Raw genomic sequence first — 22,951 nt, forward strand, 5'->3', positions numbered from 1 at the left:
TACTGTGGGTTCGTTTAAGTAAAAAAAATGACATTTTATTTCATGCATCATTTATTTCTTCTCTCAGCATTCACATTGATTTAGAAATTAAAAAAATTATAATTAATAAAAATAAAAAATATCAATTTAGTTTTATTCAATTAAATAAATAAAAACACAAAAACCAAAAAATAAAAATAAATAAATAAAAATAAAATACTCAATAAAATTTCCATGAATCTAAATTTTTTCGCCAGCTAACAACTTATATTTACTGTCTAGCTAACAACTGATATCACTGTTGATTTGTAAGAATTAGTTAAAATATGCTAAGTGCTTGAGAATTCACTAGCCAACCTTAAAAAAACCAATTTCCAATTACACTTGAGTTTCATGTATTTAATTTCGCTTCTCTTCCCAATTTGATGCGCTCACAAGGATGAGTTCGGCACGCAACGTGTGTACAAGAAGACTTCACCCAACTGTGTGCTCACACTCTATCTACCGTCGCGTGAGATCACACTCTCCGGCAATAATCCGGCCATATTGCGTGGTATAATCTATGTGGATCCAAAGGCGATACAAGGTTACAGGGTGTATGCTCAATTGACATTGACATTTCGGTGAGTACTATGCTATTCTATACACATGCATGTGTAACGCAAAAAGAATTTCACATACAATATGCTCGTATCACGAGAGGAGTAGATAGATTTGGATTCAGAAAGTCAGGTAAACTACTACTATTTTGAGAGCTAACGGTACTTAATTACCCTGCATTATTTTATAGTGTAGATGTTTCATTTTTCACAAAGCCGATTTATTATATCGTACGAAGCTTCTTTATTTCACAAGTGCTCAAGAGATAAAACCTCATTGAATAAATCTGTCCTCAGATTCTAATATAGCTCTTTTTCGTCATTAATTTATTGATGGACATCAACTGCAAAGGCAATTTATTGACGACAGAGCAGAGAGGCTCGAGTAGATTGTAGGGATCTTGTGTAAAAGTTTTCCAGAAGAATGTCTTTCCATTGAGAAAGCATTTCATCGTTGCTTCAGCGTTGATGACGTTTATTTCAGGTACAGAATGTGCCATTTTGGAAGTACCGATGCTCTGTGACCTATTTGAAGACTTTCAAGATAAGCTCTCGATGTATTCTTACAATACCCAGACGTTAATTATACAGACGTCCCTCCGAATTTGATTTCTTCTACCTAAAAATCCCTCAAGCTCGGGCGTTCATCCTTATAAATTATTATAGCCGTTCTACATTTAAAAATCCTATAAAAATTTATTAATATTCTATTGTTTATCCTCTTCATTTTATAGTTACGGTCGCGAGGATGAAGAAGTGATGGGTTTGCGTTTCTGTAATGAGGCTATAACGTCGTTACATCAAGTTTGGCCACGGAATGAGGAGCCGGCGCGTGAGCCACTTAGTCCATTGCAGGTGAGTCGAACACAATAAAATAAATAAATAAAACCTTAATTTTATTTAAATTTGCTCTTCAAATTGAGTTTGAAGAAGAATTTGTGGGTGTCTTCAATATCAAATTAAATAGTTAGAAATAAAAGCGGTGTTTTTGAAGAGTGTTGCCACTTATTTAGAAATTATTAATTAAATGAAATTTATAAAAACTATTGCAATACAGTTAAATATAACTAAAAGAGAATGAGCGAAGTCGAAAAATATGGTTAGAGTAAATATTTACTATGAGTGGGGTTGCCAATTACTAAAATAGTATTTAAATTAAATCCATAAGTAATAAACTAAAAAAAGTTTGCTTTGAAAATAATAAATAATCGTAAATTAAATAAATTATATTTGACTAAAGAGATTTCGACAACATTACTGTCTTCCCTAAATAAAAGGGGTAGTGGCAAATTAATGTCAAAAAATTGTCAAGCCCATACAATTTGTATGGCGCATACCTAAATAATGACGGCGACGCTGAGCGGTTGAAATTTCAATTTTGACAAAAAAAAGAAAACATTTTACTAATTATTTTTAGCCGGGTTGTTTGCTTGAAACATTAAGGTTAAATAGTTAACCGATCTGAACAATTTCTTCGGATATTATATTATTACCTTAAGCAGTAATCCATGTCAAATTTCGTGAAGATACCACGTCAAATGCGATAATTTTCCATACAAGCCATAGATTCCGATCGTACGGTTTGTATGGCAGCTATATGCTACAGTGAACCGATCTGAACAATTTTTTCGGAGCTTAAATTATTTCTATGAACACTTACACCAAATTTCGTGAAGATATGTAGGAAAATGCGGAAGTTTTCCATACAAGGCCCTTGATTCCGATCGTTCAGTTTGTATGGCAGCTATATGATATAGTGGTCCGTGGTATAGTTTGGCAGTTCGCCAAATGGGCAGCTTCTTGAAGAGAAAATAACATCTGCAAAATTTCAAAACGATATCTTAAAAATTGAAGGACTAGTTAGTATACTATATATACAGACAGACAGATAGACAGACGGACAGACAGACAGACGGACATAGCTAAGTCGACTCTGTTCAGCATACTGATCATTTATATATATACTTTATAGGGCCTCCGGCGCTTCCTTCTGGGTGTTACAAACTTCATGACAAACTTAATATACCCTGTTCAGGGTATAATAACGTTTAATTATTATTGAGTGACAGATATCAAACTAATAAGAACCCAAAAGAATTTGCGAGCAGTGTTGACACCAGGTTAAATGTAATTAACGAAATGTGTAAATGAATAACATTTACTACAATACCACTTAAACTAAATAAATCCAGAAAGCCAAAAAAGAGATTGCCATCTACTAAAAAATATATTAATTGCACAGAATATCTAAGAATAATTTCGCAACAATTGCTATTATCAACTATTCACATTCAACTGGTATAACTGTTGATTTGTACCGTTAGATTTCTTTGAAAGCCCAGAAGTTTGCTAAACATTTGATGTATGAACTGTAAGGCAAATTTTCGTACATAAATAATACTAAAAATCTGTCTACCATTTCTCATTGCAGGAAGCCTTAGTGAAACGCCTTGGCGTTGGTGCACACCCATTCACACTCACCTTAACGCCACAAGCGCCGCCGAGCGTACAATTAGTGCCGGCCAAACGTTACTACGGCGCACCGTTCGGCACCAGCTATGATGTGCGCTGCTTTATAGGTAAGTGGAAAATATTAAAAACAGCAAACAATAATGATGAGACCAGAAACATGAATTAAAAACAGAAAACAAAAAGTGTGGAAGGCAAAGAGAGAAAGTGTTATTGAAAGCGGCATTAAGAAGCAAAATAAAGAAGAATTGTGCGCAGAAATGCTTTAGAGAATTTCGAAACGTTTGAGTTGTCAGAAATTTTTTTTTAATGAAAAAACATTCTCGAGGATATAATTGCAAAAGTTATTATTGCCCACTTATTGCAAGGACACGCATAGACCATTTCATACACGCTAATCATATTAAAAATACGCGCAACGCTAACTGAATCATAGGCTTGCTACGTTGTGAGGTATGTGCCATAGAAAATTGAAATTAAAAAGTGCACTCTTTGCCACAAGCAAACATATGTGCATTGCCAGAGATATTCAATTTCTTTTTCGCGTTCACACTCACGCACTCACCAACACTTAAACATTTTCTATTGGTTTTTCCTTAGCGCAATTCCATTAAACCGGAAATTGAATATCCTGCGCGTTGGTATCTCATAACGGTGCATCTAGGCGAGCCCATTTCTTCGCGCCACCACAATTTCATATGCGCCTAGTTGTATGCAATATTTATGCGAAAATGCGTTTAACTGCACCGCTAACACACACACACGCGTACGTTCCACACCTTACAAAGTGTTCCAAATATGTGTGTGTGTTGTTGTTGTGTGCTCACGCGTGGCATTTGCGTCAACACTGACATTTTGCTGTCAGTAAACATAATATAATTTGTTCACGACCCTGTTATGTTATTGTTAAATGTTGTTTTTGTTGTTGTATGTGTTAGTTAAACACTAGTTAAAGTAGTAAAGTTAAGTAACATATGAACAATGTTTTTGAGTGCAGCTGTTGATTGCTTTTTCGCATTATTGTTGGCAACGGTAAAATCATTTGCATATAAAATACTTTTGGTTAAAATAACAATTTGACAACAAAAGCGATTATGTAAGAGGAGCATCTAATCGGTGTTTAATTCAACAAAATTCAATTTGTAAAATAAAATAACTGAATTATTTATTTGTAATACCTAATCACTAATATACGTATTTTAAATTGTTTTTATAAACGAATTCAGAACTTGAAGCGTGACAGCTGACAAGTGACGACCAAACATCTTTATGTTTTTGTTTTTTTTATATAAACTGTTGTTTCTTAATTACTTATACAGCTGTTTTTCATTAAATAGCAATAAATACGAACTTTGACGCGTGACAGCTGACAAGTGACAGCCCAAAAAATTTGATTTTTTTTAGGATTGTTTATTTTTTTCAATAACTGTACTTTTTCATGCTGTTTATTGGTCTTTGAAATCATACATATTTTGAATTTGGTAAGTGACAGCTGACACGTGACAGACCAGAAACAACTACAATTTTATTTTTTAATTAAAAATGCTGCTAAGAAACTACTTTTACGGCTTGATTTTTGCTTTCTCAATCAAAGTTGGATATGAAACTTCATAGCTAAGAACTCGGTGAATCGAGTCCATGACAAGGTGTTCGGTCAAAGTTTTTTGTTGTACGATGCTCTAGTATGAGCTTTGTTAATTCATTCTGTTCAGCTCAAAGGACACAGCGGCTGTAACCCCACCATGATTGAAAATAATCTGCAGAATTCATGAATATAACTATGTAAAACAAATGGACCTTAAGCCACAGTGCATAGATTGTTGTTTTCTTTAATCAAATTGTGCTAGTCCTCCAGCGAGGTATTCAAAATTATTATTTTCGAGAATTTTTTGGAAATTGTTTGGCATTCACTGTATTCATAAAATCTACAATCGAAATTAAATAACGTCTGGAAGAATGACGATTTTGTGTAACTAGCGCAGGTTTGCTGTAATTTTTGGAGATGAAACTAATACAGCAGAAGTGCGAAAAATATGAGAACGAATTCCCCACTTTAGGCTTAATCTCATCAATGAAAGGTTTCTTGGGTATCCATGAGAGCTGGACCTTGTTGAACTCGATTAAGGGATCTCAGGATTCGCAGCACTCATGGTTAAGGTTCATATCATAATATGATGAGTGGTACTTAAGAAAAATCCTTGGTAACTGTTTCAATAACAACATTATAGAAAGAGAGATTATAAATGAAGTGACGTTTTACTTCTGCTTCTCTGTATAACATTTATGGTTTGATTTTTTTTTTGCCTCACATTAACTACACTTCTATTGAGGACACCCTGCAGCAAACTTAAAAATCTAGCCTCTATCGGCAAAAGTGGTACAACGGAGCTTTACAGCGTTTACCATAAACAATATAATGAATAGACTAGCCTGTTAAAACTGTATTCATAGTAGCAAGCTTAACCTCACTTATTTAAATTTGTTTGTAAATGAAAAAGCATTTTATGTTTTTGAAACGAAATATAGGTTATGTGTAGATGAAGTGGCGCTTATCGGTTTGATTTTTTTTCTCAATAAACTCAACATTCTTGGGTCACCCTGTATATTTTAAAATCTAGCCTCTAAATCTCTTAGCAAGGGCAGCAGCAACAAGTAAGTACTCTTGTACACAAATAATGAAGATAGAGCCCAGAGCGGTTGAGAGGCTAACAAAAGTGCCAATCGCAGTTGAACTGAGCCAATATTTGACGACATAAGAATGAGAGCCAATAAAAAATCAAAAGTAAACCAACATAGTACTAAGTCAACTTTCATGTATTTATCTGTTGTCAGCAAATACCAAATATCACTGGAAAAGGAGAGCGGACCGTGGACTCTCGACAGTATGTCGTATAGATAGAGGCGGGAGTGTAAACAGTTCAGGATGTATACAAATTGAAAAATGAGAACTAATAAACAAATAAACGATCAGTGAGGCATACTTATACTTAGCAACTAATCGATTTTACTATTTCTACACAACACTTCATGGCTGCAAAAACAAAATAATAAAATGAAATCTCACAAATCCAATCGACAACAATCACTCGCTCACAATACGACTGCCTGCTATTGCCGGCGGCATCGGGGCTGTCAGCGTTGGCGGCATTAGTGGCGCACCACACATTGTCTCGCCTGGTGGCGGCGGAGGCTGTACGGTCGGCGGTGGATCACAGGGTGCGGTGGACAAGCCATTTCTTTTGCAGGACGGACGTGTCGGCTTGCGGGCTAGCCTCGATAAGGCTTGGTATACACACGGTGAGGACGGTGCGCAAAGTGCGGGTGAGTTCCAAAGCTAATAGCAATGTGTAATTAATTTGAATGGAAACTTTCAGCTAATTTTTGCCGTCAGCAGTTATTGCGTTTTTGTTGTTAGAGGCTTCAGTTGTGGAAGTTAATCAGGAAAGCGCTAATGGGGACAGTCATTGGTTGAAACTTCATTGCTAATCCCTTTTATATATAGTCGAAGGGAGTGCTTGGTGGCATAGCACATTGAAAGATTTTGACAGAAATGCTTCACTTCATACATTGAGCAAGTTTTTAAATTTTTGTACGAAATTGTTGTTAAATATTAATTTTAAATGATTGGAAATGCCAATCTGCTACTATTTATCTCAACTGATACTATTTTCTACTAGTGCTTTTGTGTGGTGGAGTAAGCTACTTAATTTTCGTTTAAATTCGCAAATCTCTGCGTTCTTCGACTAAATAAAAAAAGTTTGCTAAATTATGCTTTCAATATGTATAGATGTACACATCGGTAAGATACCGCACTTATTCAAATGAATAAATTGAAATTTATATACAAGAAATTGCAAGCACTTGCAAGCTGTGAATTCACTTAATGGCCGCCTCACAATTGACAACTGACTTCCAGACAGCAGTCAACTGCCGCAATTCATCAGCTTGTCAGAAAAGAGAGATTACTAGAAGGTGTCTCTGTGTGCACATCTTCCTGGGGAATGCTTTATATTTGCATTTTAGATCAACTAATTCATATGCATGTGCTAAAACATAACGAACTGCCAGTTTTATATGAATATTGCATAAAAAGCGCACTTCGCAATTATTCCGCAACGCTGCTCGACGTTTGACATTCCACAGTATGGCACTAACAATGCCAATAAATGTTAAGCAGTACAAAAAAGTTAAATGTGAAAAAAATTCAAAATGCCAACAATATTTGTGCTGATAAAGCGCTAGCACGTACAATTGTAGAAAAGGAGCAGCTGTTGTACGTGGCGTATGAGTGACATTGATTCGCAAAAGTGAAAATTACATTGTATGTATGTATATATGTGAGTGTGCATGTCTACGGTGGTGGAAGCTTTGTAGTAATTGCTACAATTGCAGCAATCCTATAATATGTCGTGGTGTGCCTTGTAGTCAGCATTGATTTCATATTGAATGTTGCGTATATGCCCGGTGATGTGCGCACCTTAAGTCAACTAGTTGTCCATATAAATTATTTATAGAGGGTGTTAGTATATGTACACAATTACTCCATTAAACTCAGACTCACCTTAGCCGTAGTTAACTACGATTTTTTACCTAATGGTTGATTTATGCTTTCTAAAGAGTTAAATGTATGGTTTTATTTTATACACACTTCAGGTACTGAGGATGTGATTGTGATGTGATGATGTCATGTGATCTCTAATAAGATATTAGGGACGTTTTTTGTTCACTTTATAAATATTTGAGCCACTAGATTGATGTTCAATACTCAAAGGGACTTCTTATAAATCCTTCATAACCCTTTATTATTTATTGTTTATGAACTAAATTTTTTATTGTTCTCTCTCTAGCAATTGCAGTTTTGTTCTATATCTCTAACAAACTTTTATGCTCTAAAAGGTATTTTCTTAATTTTCATAAACTTCCTTTTCTACTTGTATGATTTAGGAACAACCAAAACATGGGTTTCTAAGGCAAACCTATTATCATATACTCAATTTGAAATATTGTTGAAATATTTGTTGAAATATTTTCGATTCTTTGATGTAGAAGTTGCATAAAGTCTTTCTTTACTGAATTATTATGACACAAAGCGAAATGTGATTCACATACTGACACACTTGTCAAATACAGTACATGAAAAACGTTGCAAAAATTATACTTAACGGGCATATGTTTGGAAATAATCTAAACGAATCGCATTGGTACATAACGGAGAGCTCATATTTTGCTGTATTTTATAATTTGAGTTATATGTTAACTTTTTACTGTTTTTTAATGGTTATGCAACTTTTCGAAGATTAAAATTGAACCCACAAGGGTAAGAATATCTCATCTTAGAAGCAAAAGAACTCCTTACGATCTTGTAGCCTGAACGATCTACTTATATTTTATGCGGACGAAATACTATGGGCATTATGCCAGTCCTTCAAGTCGCAGTTGTTCTCGAATATGCTATTATTAGCATACATACAACTCTTAATAGTTTTCGAATGGTAAGAAAAAGAGAACATTCAAAAAGGAATAATTGAGTTTGGATTAAGTTTTATAACCTTATAACATGACTTTCATACAATTCGCATTCACTATATTGTGCTCAATTCATTTTCGCTTAATTCATTTCAATTCCATTTCGTTCCGTTTCATTTTCATTTTGTTCCGGTCCATTCCATTTCCTTTCGATTCCTTTCATTTGATATGTTTATATTTCATTGTTTTACATATTAGTTTTTATCCATTTCGTTCCGTTCCGTTTCCATTTTTTCCGGTCCATTCCATTACGTTTCGTTTCTTTTGATATGTTTATATTTCATTGTTTTACATACTAGTTTTTATATTTTTAACTTTTTTATTAAGATACTAATTGTATTATTTTTTTTTCTGAAATGACTGATAGTGTATATACACATACTCACACATGCATACATATATCGATACTTGATACTTTTCGTATACAAAAGTTTGGTTTTATTTCTGTTTGCACACTTTGTTAACCACTTATCGATTGCGATTTAACCACTATAATAATCGACATTTGTCAGCAGCAACAATGGTATTTAATGGTTAGACAGTATACAAAACATACACCCACATATTTAAGTGAACTAGAATCCCCATACATGCACATAATCATGTTAGCAGAAATAATTCTACTCTTTCATTAAGGAAATCGCTTATAAGTGCCGCTTTTGTGAGTGTTTGCTTATCAAGAGCAAGCATTAGCTGTGTATTGCTTGTATTGGTAGAAGAACACCATCAACTAAGTTTGTGTGTGTGTGCGTGTATTATATTGAGAGCCAATGGGTACAATCATAGGAAATATACAGACATAAAGCAAATATATAGTCATATAATTGCATTACGAGCTTTCAAGCGACCGAATGACAAGTTGATTTGCTCGCCAAAGCGTCAAGGCATAACCATAGAGTTTCTCATGAACGTAGCAGTAGCAGAAATGCAACTGAGAAAGTGTAACCGCTTACTCATTGTACATATTCAAACACACAAACAAACATAAATTTTTACATATTCTCACACACACATACGCATGTGTATATACCCACCTGACAACCCAGCGTTAAGCACATTATTGGCTATTTTGCGTGTAAACACAATAAAAGCGTTGAGTAAAATTGAAAATCAATATATTTATACTCACTTACCTGTGTACAATGTATGTATACACACAGGTATGAATAGTTAATGTGCTTGAGTTTTGCATTGAAGGACTCACAACAGCACTTGAGGAGCGACATAAATATCGCCTAGTAACAGGACACTTTTGTGTCTACTTAGCGCTTAGTTGAGTCAGCGCTAGCTAAGTTTACTTAAGTTTCATGAAGTTTTGTAGAGAGGCAAACTTTGAAATATCTCACTATAGGAACTTAGATCCGCATAGATGCCATATAGTTAACTGCTTGCTTTCTTAAATAAACTTTCGCTGGCTTTGCAAGTTTACACAAACAGCATTAGCGGGTTTCTTATAACTAGTGTTGAAAATAATTGCTTGGAAATATTTTGCTTCACCACTTAATGGAGTAAAATGTGGTGCACCATGGCGTATGAGTAACGTGCACATTAATGAGGTTAATGCTACATATAGATACATAGGTGTTTGTAGCAACAATGGCAAAAAACAGTATGGAATGCATCTGTGAAAATAGGGCATATAAAGAATAGTGGAAAAACGACATGGAATGGAACGGAATATATTGAAATGAAAAGAAACGAATGGGAATGAAACATATCGATATGTTATAATATTGAAAAAAAAGTGTGGACTGCAATAAAAATTTTAAATAATGATATTTGGACTAGCTTAAAAAGATAGTATATTCACTACAATCTGCTTCATTATTTAGGTTTAATTAAATAAAAGTACATTTTACTGCACGCACCTTCATATACAGCACCTGCTTGGAAGGAAAAGAGCGTAAGCATGAATGGAATCCTTTAATTTTCCCAAGACTTATCAATTTCATTTGATTTATCTATATTCAAGTTTACCACTTCGCTTCATTAAAAGCCATAACAATTTATTTACGTTAGACAACAGTAATCGAACAGACCTTACGAAATTGTCAGTGTTGCCACATTATATTGTTACTTGGCTACATTTAACTTATATGACTTTCATTTCAATTTATTGAATCTGCTTAAAATATATACCGAAATACACACTTAATCACATATACATACATATACATACATACGCATACATATTCACGCATTCCTTCGAAGATGTCAAACTGCTTGCGAAGTCCTCACCACCATACCACATCTATTTGCTTGTATTGAACAAATGTTACGTATACGCCACAGCTGGCATGACACACTCGCAGCAGAAGCACTCGCTCTGACAGTGTGACTTCAGTAAAATTTAATGGTGCGTAAAACTTGAGAAGTTATACGATTGTGACAATCAATTGTTGTAGTTGACATTGTGTTGCTGCCTATTTTTGTTGTAATTGTTGCTGAAGACAGGTGAAGTGCTCGTAAATGCTGTGGAAAAGGAATCAAAAAGTGAATTCTAAGGTATAATATATATTTAAAATTCTTTATGGCATTAATCGCTGTTATGTGCATATTTTTATATTTAAAGGAAATTTTTGAAATTGTATGATTCTTCAAAATGACTTCTAGTTAAAGGGATGTGTAGCTTAGTGCTTAATACTCTGTCCAGTCTAACTATTTTCATATAAAACCATCATTTTATACAATAAGCGATACAGAACCAAAGTAATTACTTTAAAATAAACCCTTGACTGACATACAGCATTATCTAATGTTGAACTTACACTTGTAAAAAATGATTTTTGACTTCTTATAAAAATTTTATGAAAATTTGTGTTCTCCGTAATTGTTTGGGAAATATTTGAATGAAAATTACCGAAGCTCTTCTCACATTTGCAATGTTATAGCTGGTAAAAGTTTTACAACCACTCTCGTCGCTATTAAAAATCTAGAAATTTATTAAAATTCCCAACTGCGCTAAGGAAAGAGAGCTGCGGCGACACAAAAATTATTTTCGCAGCAAGTGAGGTTATAAAAAAGTGAGGTTTACGCATTTGACTAAGCACTAACATGAGAATATTTTTTATTAACATTTTAATGCCGCAGCCACACTTTCGCACGCACTCGCTCACTTATATTCATTCTTTCACTTTCACAAAATTTTTGTTGCTAAAATCTCACACCCTCTCTTTAACTCACGCTCTCACTCTCGAACTGTTTTTCGCCAAGTATGCTGATACAAAGAATTCAAAAAGTCTTATAATTTTCTAAGTAACATGTGATATTTAAAGATTTAGCACAACAGGCGGCACAAAGTATGCCACAGTTTATATTATATTACCTTAAAAACTGAGAGAAATCAAAAATATAAACAAAATTTGTGTGACAAATTCTAACTTAAAAATTGTAGAAGCATCTTAAAACCCTACTATAATTATAAAATATATAAATTTTGTCATATATTAATATTTCCATAAATATTTATTTCTAATTGCTTTCATATCTTTACATTTTTTCAAATGCGCCTGTAAGTATACCTCATACAAACAGCTTACAAGACAAATGGTAGCAACAAAATATTTTTAGTTATTAATTTTGCATTTAGAAACCTTTGAAACAAGCTTATGCATGTTTTTTTCCTCAACTTATTTAGCAACTTATTTATTTTTGCATCCTCTTTAGCTTAAAATTGATTTTAATGACTTTGAATTATATAGTTTACTTCATATATGCTATGCAACACATATTTAATCTTCTTTATATTATTTGAAAATGGTTCATTTATAGTGGAAGATTCTAGTACAATCCCACTGAACTGAACTTCATTGCATAAATTAAAATCTAAATCAGCCTAAATGTATATCTCAAAAATTAGTTATTTTACTTTAAATTAATAGACTTTTGGCACAGGAGATAATTGATCAATTAAACGGATTTTGCTCGTTTCAAGCACTGATTTAGATCAGTTTACCAAACAAAATAAAAATCAAATTTTTTATATTGATTTTAAATAGAATTTTAATCGAGTTGAAAATGAAAAAAACTCTACGACAAAGAACTTATTCGTAATTACATATACATACGTTCTGTGTCTACTAGTTTTGTTCACACTGTAAATTTGGCTACCTTTTTGATAAAATAGCAGTAATACTACTCGACGATAGATGTCGCTGCTGGAAATAATTGTGGTGGTTATCTAGAAAATAGCAATCAGCTGTTAAAACTTAATAAATTCTTATGAGAAGCAAAAATAGAAATGTGTAACAGCTGATCGTTTACCGAGTAGCCGGCAGTGCGAAGTCCAAAATCTGGTTCTCAATTAAAATTTTAATTCATCAATTAATTTGACTGTGCGAAAAGGCTATAACAAGTTCCTACCAGCAGAGCATGTGTCTTAAAAAATCCTAGAATTTGCAATTTTTAAACACAAATTCTCAGTAAATTTTATATTTTATGGTCTTAGCGGCTGAAAATATGCCTGTATATATTAGAAAAGTACAATCATAGTCATTTCAAACACCTTTTTTCCTGTTTTACACACTTTTAATACTATTTTAATTTTTATAAACTCTGCATTAATGTAAAAATATATTTTAAAAATCACATATTTTCAATTTTAACATTAAATTTAAACATTTCACTGCATACTTTTAGGCGCGCTAACATAATTTAATTAATCATATTTTAATCGCTTTACCGAAGTTGGAAATGCTGCTGCCAGCAATATATAAATTTATATTTTTGGCATCCATGCTCTTTCATTTAGGCAGCCTTTCATTAATTAGAAGGTTCTGTTGTTTGATATATTATGTGTGCCAGGAAGAGTTAGTTCTATGTACTATAGTTATTTTTGCGTAGTGTGCAGAGGAGTGCACCTAGAACTCATTACATTTCACAACAAAAACAGAAGGTAATTAAAGAAAATAAAAAAATATATATTTCCGCTGGAAAGTGCGCAGCATAAATTATTATAGTAGTGGAAGCTCAAAAAAGTTAATTCGTTTGTTATTGTGATGTCATGCAATTAACCCATTAAACGCGAAAGCTAAATAGCAAAGATAGAGGAACCAAACTTTGTGTGGATACTACAAGGGTTGATACGTACACAAAACTACAAACAAAAGTTTCGACCCCTATCCGGGGGGTCTGCACGACCCGTGACATATATGTAACGCTGGTGGGTTTCTGTTATGTAATACAATGTTTGATACTAACATGTAAATAAATATTTCCATTGGATTTAATTCATCAATTTTATTATTTTAATTATAAAGTTTACAAAAAGAAAACGAAACAAGTACAAACGTATGAAAATTCATCAATTTTTGGTTGAGAAAGAAAACTCAAACTGGTCTAAAGTGAAAGTTGTAGAAACAATCCACACACAAACCTACGTCACCCTTATACATTTGGTGTTTGTTGATCGCTGGCAGTTGTTTCCCTCAGCGTCTCCTGGTAGGATTTCTAACTATGAAATGGCCAATTAGGTCATATCTAGCATCAAGCTCAATTTGCGAATCCGGACGTCTAAATCCCCATGGTCCTCGGACTTGTCCATAAGTACGACAAAAGTGATTAGCAATGGTTCTTCTAAACTGTAGCTGGGTTAGCCCGTGTCCGCCTTTTCTATGTAAGAGCCAAGCATTTTGAATGGAGACATCAACCAACCAGGTAAAAATTGAGAACCACCACTTCGTCCCTCTAGCTCCAATCCTGTAAGCGATAACGTTTTGGTCCATACGGTCTGTTCCGCCCATATTCTTATTATACATTACGATAGCATTGGGAACTTGAACCTGAATTCGAGCATGTTCTGCCCTAGAGTATCTTCCAGCTGTCCCTACCGGTTCATTCCCAAATAAAGTTGATGCAACGGAAACTACTGCATTGTCTACCCATTTCGTGACTGTAATATCGCATTCAGAAATCCGGGAACTAACCATATAACCACGTTCCTTTTTTTTCAACTTATCCTTCAGTGGCAAAGGGCAAGAGATTGGTATTGAATTTTACCGAATTGTTCCAGTTCCCTTATATCCCATTTTTTTTAATCCAACCAAAACAGGTATTGAAGTGAAGAGATTATCGAAAAAAATTTAAATGGAAGTGGCTTCCACGTTTCATCGAATTCATCGATCATTGAAAACAACAGAGCAGCGTTCTTTCCATAGTTTGCAGCGTACTCTTCGTTCGTCCTAGGGTTTTTTCCCTGATACATCTCGAAGTTTAGAAGATAACGGGAAGGCGTATTTAGACACCACATTTTATAACCAAATCTCAACGGTTTGCCTCTAATAAATTGTTTACAACCGTGTCCATATCAAAGTCGGTATTTTTTCTTGTAACAATTTTACAATCCTCGACAAGCTGTGTATGTGACAAGTTTTCCAAAGTACCGCCGTCTTCATCTGACGAAACATCACCTGAAAGAGCACCCGCGTCAGGAGCCTCTATATATATAGCTTCCACCTCTTCTTCTTCATTATTTGTCAATTCGTCCAAAGCTGCGCAAACTTCTGCCCTAATAACGGAAGAACACGCACATAAATATGTATATTATATATAGTTATACAATTCATAAGGTGAACCCGTGAACGTGACATATATGTCACAGCTACACAAGACGAAAAAAAAAGCTACAAATACAGTCATTTTACATTTTTTTTTATTTAGCATAACATTTCAAACACTATCAAAATATACAAAACACTCTTTTCACATAAATCGGTGACACTTTATTAAAAATCGTACTTACCGACAACGTGTTCCCATTTCGATAGTTTTTTTAGGTGTATGAAATCGTCTTCGTGTTCACTGCGCTACTAATTTTGCTACACTAAACGGAAAAGGCAAAATATAGCGAACACTTATTCTTTGATTTGTTCACTTCACTTCAATTCTAATTTATAATATGGAACATTTAAAATTGCATTTCGAAAAAGTCGTAGATTTATGTGAAAGATCGGAGCGTTACATATATGTAACACTAGCGTTTAATGAGTTAAAGTCCTAAAAGTATGCAATAATTCAGCGCTTCTCAAAGATTTTTGTTGCGTACCTTTAATTTGACAAAAATAATATCAGAATATGCAATTCGAACGGCATTCTATGAAATATTATTATCTTCCACCACCATTTATTAAAATAATTACGGAGTATGAAACACACAGTCACAGCAATGCATACTAACTCAATAGGTTATATATCACTCCTGCTTGATGTGCAGAGGCATAACGATAACTATATCTAACCGCCCAAACATATGCTAAACTAATTTTTGCGCCCTTGAAGTTTTAATTAAATACACGCACTTCCTCTTTGGCTCGTTTACCTATCACTCAAGCAAATGTTCGAGCTGTAGCGCCTCATGATATGCTATAAACTGTATGAATCGTTGGTTTCCTTGAGTTTCACACAATGCAATTTACACAACGTTTGCAGAAACTTTAAATGAAACTCATTTCATTCAACATTACGGTGTGAGTTGAGTTTATTAGTTAGACAATGCGTGTCAACAGAACACTTAAACTTAATTTGAAAGCGCTGGGTGGCATTGCAAAGTCGGTAGCTAGCTTGGAAATTAAATAGTATAAATCCATTAGACGCTTTCAACCTACATTAGATTTCTACACATATAACACTTTTTTGGAATTAACTTTTTGCCTTTCACACACTTTACTTTTCATATTTCAGTTTATTAAAGTACACCTGCTAAGTTAGTTCTTCACTGAAAAAGCAATTAAAAAGCGTACTTTCTTAGAATGTCTTTCGGTTAAGCGTTAATGAAATTACCACAGGCTCTATCACAAACTTTAAATTTGTTGTTATATTAAAAAATTTTTTTTTTATTATAACAGTATTTTGTTCCACTAATTACGCCACTTGATATAAGTATTACGAAATTTTACTTTTCACATTTTGCTTTTTTTATCTTTTTTTTTTGTTCGCCCTTAGTTTTTTTTTACAAAAAAACATACTTTTTTCCACCTTCCAAACTTGTTGTACTTCGAAAATATTCTTGTTGCCATTATTGCATAGTTTTCCACACTCTTTCCGCCACTTGAAAGTGCTCCAATGTAGTTTCTGTGTGCCCAAAGTATGCGAAAACTTGGTGAGGACAAGTGCTCTTATTGTTACAACTTTCTTCGCTAAGTTTGATGTTGTTTTTGTTTCTTTAAAATTTTACTGCTTTCGGGCATTGTGATGTTTGACAACGAGCGAAGATAGGAAGTTGGGAAAATAAATAAAAAAGAAGGAAAAACGAATGGAAATTTAAGGAAATATAATAAATTTAAATATGGAAAATAAGACAGTTTGCCAGATATGGTTCCAGATCTCTTGAAAATAAAATTAAAAATGGACAAAAAATATGTCTGAATAAATATGTTTAAACTAATTGTTATAAGATTTTCACAAGTTCTTTTATATAGTGAATTTCTTAACATTTGTAAACTTAACTTAATTTTTATTAATTGTTAATTCTAATCTAAAATCAACAATTGTATAAAATATACTAGAGTATACTTTTGCAATCCATTTCGCAAAATTTTACTTAATTATTTGTATACAGGTGGCAACCCAATATTCCAAAAATATTTTTAATCATAAAATCATAATCAAAATTAATAATATTTTATAAATTAAGATTATTTTCATATATATTTTTTTATTCAAATCCCTATATTGAAATATAATTTTAAGTTGGCAACATGCTTTCATAATTATCCCCCAATTATTCCATTAAACCCATACGAATATTGAAACCATGTGTAGCATAACTTTCGACGCCACAGACATTTCTTTATTATTCGTAGTGAAAATTATTGCTTCTCGTTTTCATTTCTCATTTGTAGTTTGTTGTTTGCCGAAAGCACACAACACAACAAGGATATAACAAAACAATGATTTCTAATTTATTGATTGACACCAATGAAAAACGGCAACGAAAAATAGAAAAAAACAATACATGTCCGGCTGTAAGTGCTTGGGTATGTGTATGCCGTGTGTTGGCACGAACATGAGAAGCAAACAAATTATTTATAAGTAGAGCAAGCAAAGATATGTGGATATTAGCTTTTGTTGTTATTGCTGTTACAACTTAAAGTAGACAATAATTTTTAGGATTCAGTGGAGAGATTGTCTAAGGAAAATTCAAAGATAAAGGTAAAGGAAATATCTAAACTGATTTCTGAGGATTGGCTTTTTCGACTAGAAGCTTTTACATTATGCTTTGAAATTTTTTGAATTTATACAGTTGTTTACAGGATTCCTCAAGACAGATGGATTTCTGAATATAATACCCACCTAGGACTTTTGAGAATATATAGAAACCAGCGGCATTAAAATTTTCTGATTGCACAAAGCACCTGAGTCAATTTCGACGTATTTTCATTAAGCGCAACAAAAACAACAATAGTACAGCCTGCATATGGCATTCAAGTCAAAACACAAATCAAATCAATATCATGCGATATTTCATTTTCCTATTTTTATTATTTTTGTATGCCTTTACTCATAAGCTATGCATGAGTTGGCAATGGCGTAAAAGTAATTTAGGAAGACAAATCGTGTATGTAATAAATGTAGCAACACGGCGAAAGCAATAAAAATAAATAAATAAATACAACGATAAATATGGCTCGCAGTCTATTCCCTGTGCAGAAAATTCAAACGGTGAGAAAAATGTCTACAACATCTACTGCTACTAACAATAGGTTATTTCACTGCAATACTCTCATAGTCTAAGATTAAGTATAGAGTGTAAAGTGAAACAACAAAGATTGGAAAAAAAGAACTCAACCTTTGATTTCATTGTAAGTTTTAAGCAAAGTCAAAGTTTTTTGATCTAAACAATTGTCTGCTAATATTAGATATATCGATTTATTATATCGAAACTCTCAAAAACTATGTTGGTTCAAAACAATCTCTCCTTGCCTTCTTGCACTAGTACATAGTAGAACATGAAATAATGAGTTTAACTAATTTTATTGTATAAGTCTACGTGTTTAAAATACCATGTGAATTCACTTCTTATAGTTTTTTTTTTTTTTTGAAATTGTGCTTCACTCCACTCTGTGCTCAGCATAAGGTTTTCACCAAAAATATACGTTCCAAAGTCATTGTTTTTCCTAAGCAAATCTTGTGAAAGTATTTACTTGAATGATATTTAATACTGATAACCTTTAAGTACTAGAAATTTGGTGCTGAGATGAAAAAATGTGGTTACTTGAAGATTCCTCAGCCATAGCCAATAGAGTATATTTTTGTATTCGACGTCGAAAATTTCTATAGTTCATCCTTGTTAAAATTTCTTTGAAATCATTGACTTCGATCGCTCCTAGAATAAATATTTTTATAAAATTCTATATTTCAGCAAGATTTTGAACCTATGACAGCTCAAGTATCAGTTATCCACATAATTAACTCTATCGCCGTATAAAAGTTAGATGCAGTAAATTTCCTGTCGGGTCATTTGCCTTATTTATTGAATCATACGGAATTCCGCCAAACTAAGCGGGCAAACCGAAATTGAGCTTGTCGTTGAAGTTTGTTGATTTGCAAATTATTTTATTTTCTTCTATCTCGCATTTATTTCCCTAACATGTCAAGCACACATACAGGCTTGCATTGAGCGCTGGCATATGTGGTGAGATTGCAGACCAGTGTGGTTTTCTACAGCATTTGTGTTTTTTGTGACCACGACCTTTTATGTGACTGTTGTTCGAGTGACATTTACCGGCATGTTATGGCATTTTGTGATTGAATCGTTTTGTTGACTTCAATTTATTGTTGTTGGTTTTTATATTTAAAAATATATGATTTTCATCAGTATTGGTTTGAATACTCTTTATTTATTATCTGACTTATTCTTGCATTTGTGGCTTTGCTGCTATTTGATCAATTTTGAGGTTATGCTCATTTTTGAGGATTAATTCATGAAGTTTCATCACAATATTATATTGTTCCAAATGAATATTGAGGTTATGTTTGAATTTTGAGATAAGGTTTGTTGTCAGAACCCTCAGAACATTTGTTTTCACTAAATGTTGTTGTTTCAGCACATGGTTTGAGATCAAACAAATGATTTCCTTGGTAAAACAAGCATATTACAGTAATAAAGTCACATGCATTAGACACACAGTCTAAAGCTTCAACCACTACTTGCATGTATTATACTTCCTATGTTTCTCAACAATAACCATCTGGCCGATAAAATAGAGTTCCCATAAGCATAATGGATATTTTTATCATTTATTATAACAAAACGTAGAGCTAACCCGAATCCGACTCTATAAGAAGCATCCAATAATAAGATATTATCCACAATCCATTTCTTATCCACCGGTTCCATAAGCAGGCATCTAAACTTAAGCTTCAGGGTTTACAAAGGAGACTTATCCAGAAATTTAGACTGTAAAACAGTAACTTATCTATTTAAAGTCTCCATAAATATCGGTGAATATCTGAAACGCTTGGTCATTAGTAAAAACTTTTCTCTAAGAACTTAAAAATAAATTTAAGTCTAAAGTTCTTCTTATAAAACAATCCGCTCTCATATTTTGACATTTAAGCTTTAAGCTACGATTTACTGGTCCCGAGCATTTTATTTAACCACCAACTTTAATTATCTTCTATTTCCAGGTGTGCGCCATTCAACATGTCGACGTCTGCATGATCAACAATGGCAATTAAGAAATACCACCAGCTCGCCCGTGGATCGTACAGTAGCGCCCGGTAGCATATTAAACACCAAAATCATGTTCAAGCCACAACGCGGTCAAACGAAAAACTAGATTGCGCTGGAAGACACGCTGCAGCGCAACACGGAACCCCAAGAGATCACAGACGTCATTGCTGGCTCGGCGATACGCTCACCAAATCTTATACTAGCGCCCACTGAGGACATACCGCAATCGAGCGGTTATCATGGACACGGCGTGTCCGGCGTGGAGAGTGACAAACGTAACGTCTTTGCCATTTATGTGTCCTACTATATGAAGGTTAAATTAACTTTGAGTGGCATGCGTGGGAAACTATCACTAAAGCTACCGGTCGAAGAACCAAAAGTGGAACACAAACTGGAGCGGGTGGCTTTGTGCGATGTGCCGGTTGGCAAACGTAATGGCGATAAAACAAAAGGTGGCGCGGCCATGTCAGCGAACGGCGTAACTGGAACTATAGCACGCAAAGATGGAAGCGGACATCCGCAGTCGCAGCACCTCGATCGCATCGAATCGGTGGACGATGAAATACGATAAGTTGGTGAGAAGCGAGACTTTAGCGAAAGATTTGGATGATGAAATCGAAGAACAAGAAGAGGCAGAAGTGAGTAAAACTACTCTTAGTACCGAGCAGAGTTTGACGAATGAAGGTGTGGAACTGGAACAAGTACATATGGTGCAAATATACTCACATGTAGCGGAGAGTACTGAGGAAGAAGCGTTGGAATGTCAGCAAGAGTGAAGAAATCTGTACAGCCGGAAAAGTCATAGGATGATTTGAAGCCACAAGGTGAACCAGCAAATGATGATGAAGCTGCCGCTGTGGAGATGGAGGTGAAGCCGATCGCGGTAAAGACCCCTAAAATCGTTCAGTAGCACCTTCGCCTCTCCTATATGTGATGCGGGTTTCTGAGCGGTATGGTTCATCAGAAATTAGATCCTAAGTAAATTAGTCGTTATTTAAAATGAAAATATAGAGAAAGTATGTTTTAAAAGAGAAGAAGAGAAACGTAGATGGTTAGAAGTGAACGTAAGAAAGCAATGTTTTTGAGTCATCAAGAAGGATCAGTAATAGAAAATACCTGTATATGAAAGCTGATTCTAAAAGTAAGATACGATAAGAAGCTTTGAAAACAAATTCACATTCTAAGAATTCCACATATAAATAGTCATATTAAGATTAGAATAAAATAATTACTATAGTTGTTCAGTTCAAGCTATCTAACGCAAGTAAGTAAATGATTTCCAGGAAGATCTCATAAAATTTATTTCGCGTTACAATAACAAAACTTGATGTTAGGTAAAGATAACTGGAAGATATGAGTTCAAATCAAATCAACTGATACAGATAATATAGATACAAGCACATAGATCACTTCAAATTTGGACTCTTAGGTAGGTGACTTGGAAGATATAGTGAATGTTAGCTCGGTAAGTGGACATTTAATATTTCATAGAAATATATGAAGAGAGTTGCGCAAGTTAGATAGAACTGAAACTAGCACCCATATTTAAATATTTACTATGTGGTAGGTCAAGTGGGTAATCCGGTGTATCTATCGATGTCGTTCGACAAGTAAATATTTCGGAGAAGGATTTCAAGGTTCAAGATCTCTTGGGTAGTTCGATATTTAGCATGCTGTCGCGGTTTTTGAAAGAGATCGTGCTTCTGATATCCGCTACTTCAATAAATGTACTTGTGTTTAAAGGACTGACTTTTGATGTATGATAACAATAATATATAGTATTATTTATATACTAATTTCGAAGGCGCCATGACTCTTAAATGAGCAGCAATCTATCGATGAAGCTTAGTCGACGAAAAGGAGTACACAAGCAGACTACATAATGAAGTACGCTATCTTTTGGCTATACACAAGACTGATATTTCTTGCTGCTGAACCGCTGAGGGAGGCTTTGATATCGACAGGTAACTATTGCATACGCAAATCTTAAATATTTCAAAAACGTTAACAATAAATTTTGTAAAAAATGCCTTCTGGTATTGAGTGCAACTTGAAATAATTCCTTAATTCAAATAACTTTAAAGAACTTTGTGAAAATTATTAACTAAATTTTTCGCTTTCTTTTTTTAGTGGCGGCGCTTTGTGTAGCAGAGAGTTGCAGATGTATATGTGAATGTGGTTGCCCCTTTGCAGGAATGTTGCCCGGTCCTTGATCCGTGAAAGTGGCTTGACGGATGAAACTCGCCTTTATCAACAAAACATTTGGGACATGTTTTCATGGAGTTCGAAAAGTGAACTTGAAAAAGTTGAAGAGGGGTAATGGTAAAGTAATGAAGAAATTGTATTGCCTATTTAAAAATGTGATCATTTATTATTGTTGTTACGAATTTGAGATTGTAAATTGTTCTTTTTAAATAAATAAAAATTTTAGCTAATTGATTAAATAAAAGCGAAAATTAAAAAAAAACATAAATAAATCGTCAAAATTGTTTTGAATTCATAGAACGTGTTTAATGGCGCAAAAATAAGCAAATTAAGCCGATAAAGAGTATAGTTTGGTACATATTGGCCCGATATATCTTGCACGAACTTTAACCTGGCTACTCCACAAATATTTATACTACACCACTGAGTTTGGTAGACAAATTGGGAACGTTAAACAACAACAATCAGTAGTTTCTGTAGCTGAAAAACTGAGATCACAGCG

General features: G+C 33.8%; 1 protein-coding gene and 1 pseudogene across 1 annotated transcript in view; one reads left to right on the forward strand and one right to left on the reverse strand.

Annotated features, from left to right (window-relative positions):
- The window catches only part of LOC128922376 (serine protease persephone-like), a 106,880-nt gene that overhangs the window by 12,732 nt on the left and 71,197 nt on the right, over window positions 1-22,951 (reverse strand). The window lies entirely within an intron of this gene.
- LOC128921943 (arrestin homolog) lies at window positions 409-22,800 on the forward strand (annotated as a pseudogene).

The sequence above is a fragment of the Zeugodacus cucurbitae genome, chromosome 5 (assembly GCF_028554725.1).
Source record: "Zeugodacus cucurbitae isolate PBARC_wt_2022May chromosome 5, idZeuCucr1.2, whole genome shotgun sequence".
Classification (NCBI taxonomy): domain Eukaryota; kingdom Metazoa; phylum Arthropoda; class Insecta; order Diptera; family Tephritidae; genus Zeugodacus; species Zeugodacus cucurbitae.